The following is a 2,599-nucleotide window of genomic DNA, read 5'->3' on the forward strand; positions in this document are numbered from 1 at the left end:
CACACTTGTCTTTGTTTTAGAGAAGGCAGGAGACATAGTGCAGCAGGTATGGTGCCTGTCTTGCCTGTGGCCTACCTGGGTTTGATCCCTGACACTCCATATGGTCCCCTGCGCAAACCAAGAGTGATCCCTGGGCATGCAACCAGGAGTAAGCCTGGAGCACCATTGGATGTGGCCTCAAACGTGTGTGTGTGTGTGTGTATGTGTGTTAAATAATTTTTATTTTAATTGAATCATCATGAGATAGTTACAAAATTGTTCATGACTGGGTTTCAGTCATGCAATGTTCCAACACCCATTCCTTCACCAGTGCATATTTCCCACTACTAGTATCCCCAGTTTCCCTCAAACCACGCCCAGCCTCTCTCTATGGCAAGCACTTTCCTTTTTTCTCTCCTTGGGCACTATGCTTTGCAGTACAGATACTGAGAGGTCATCATGCTTGTTCCTTTACTTACTTTCAGCAGTTCTTATTCAGTTCTTATTCAGAGTGATCACTTCCAACTGTCTTTGTCATAGTGGTTCCTTTTTGATCCAAACTGCCTTCTCCCCAGCACTTGAAGCCAACTTGCAACCATGACCTGTCCTCCTGGCCCTTGTTTCTACTGTCCTCAGGTGTTAGTCTCATACTGTTTTTTTTTTTAATTCCACAAACGGTGCAGTCATTCTATGTCAGTCCCTCACCTTCTCTTTTCACTCAGCATGATACTCTCCATGTCCATCGATTTACAAGAAAATTCTGTGCTTCATTTTTCCTAACAGCTGCATAGTATTCCATGGTGTAGATGTGCCAGGGTTTCTTTATCCAGTCATCTGTTCTCGGGCACTAAGGTTCTATAAACACACTCTTATTCCCTCCCCTGACCTCCCCCCTTATTGCTGTTGATCTGCCATGTGGGGTCCACATGCAGCCTTATTGTGGCACTCGCAGTTCTCACTGTGATGCTGGCAGGGGTTGCGGGCAGGGTGCAGGGCTCACAGAGTCTGCTGGGGTGCTGATGGGGCATCATATGTCAGGAAAATCACTCACTCTGCTGGGGTGCTCCTGGCAGGTCGAGTGTTAGGCTGCAGGCTCTTGGGTTTGTGCTCCTGTGGCTGTGGTGCATGCATCTCTGCTTGCCGGCATGCACCTCTGGCTGAGGCATGCAGGCTCTAGCTGCAGTGCTCACAGGGTGAGGGGTCACTGTGGTGCTCTGTTTGGAGTTCCCAGGGCTCACACTTTCTGAGTGTGGTGCTTGGGTTCTTGGTTATTAGTCACAACATGTGACAGTGGTTTGGGTGCCAAGAACATTCCTGGCACATGTGGCAACATGGAATTTGAACTCATTTGACCATATACCTACAAGGCAAGCATCTTAGCCACTGTGCTATGTGTCAAGCCCTCCATTTTAAAATGTTTTAGGGGTGTAATGTCACCACCCTGTGTCCACCAAAGTGACAGTATCCCTCAGCCATAGTCCCCTGGACCTTTCAACCCTGCCCTGCCTCTTGGTGTGCTCAGTTTGGGAGTTAGAGTCTATGGGTTTGTCTTTGACATTTCTCTCCTTGTGGTGTATTTCTTTGAATACCATATATAAGTGAGATCATCCTGTATTTGTCTTTCTCATTGTGAGTAGTGATTTCACTGATCTTTTACATGATCTTTTTTCATTTCTATTTTCCTTACTTACACTGTAATTTTTATTTTTTTCCCTTCATCTACTGACTTTGGCTTTAATTTGTTCTTCTACTAAGTTCCTTGAGGTATGCAAAAAGTATTTATCATTGTTAATTTTGACAGTGCTGGAGAGTGAACCCTTTAGCTACTTCTAGAAGGCCTTAGATATGAAGATGTTCCCTTCACAGCACTGCAAGGGGAGGCCCAGGAAGCTTTCTCTGTGCTGTGCATTCTGACTTTGCTCTGAGTGCTTATGCACCAGGTGGAAATGGACATGGGTGTCCCTGATGGTCCACATCTCCAGTCCTGTTTTGTTTAGGGGTTACTTCTGGTGCTGCACTTAGGAATCACTCCTGGTAGTGCTCAGGGATCGAACCCAGGTCAGGACACGGGTCCTACCTGCCATGCTCTCATTTCCTATTTTTTTTAATTTAACTTTATTATTTTTTTTATTGTATCACTATGAGATACCATTACAAAACTTTCATGATTGAGCTTCAGTCATACAATGATCGAACAGCCCATCCTCCACCAATGCACATTTCCCACCACCAGCATCCACACTTAAGTACCTATTCTTAAGTGTGGGACGGAGGTGCTTGTTTGACTTGCATTGATCCAGCAGACAGAGACGCATGTCTTCCTCTCTCCCTTAATCCTGTGTTTTTACATTGAAATCTCGCCATCCCCTCATAGCATTCACGGTATTCTAAGAGGTTGTCTTTCTTGCCCCAGTGTTTGCCTCTCGAGAGGATATCGCAATCACTCCCTCCTTTCAGAAGCACTGCAAGTGTACCGGGAACTCACAGACCCAAGTCCCTCCTATTGCCCTTCCAGATAAGTCCAGACTCTCTAGGATTACTCTTCAGGCTTAGTTTCCTTTGGACTCGCACCCACATCTCTGATTCACCATTGCTCAGTATTTCCCTCATCCACTTACTC

This window comes from Sorex fumeus, unplaced genomic scaffold (genome assembly GCF_029834395.1).
Source record: "Sorex fumeus unplaced genomic scaffold, SorFum_2.1 ptg000046l, whole genome shotgun sequence".
Taxonomy (NCBI): Eukaryota; Metazoa; Chordata; class Mammalia; order Eulipotyphla; family Soricidae; genus Sorex; species Sorex fumeus.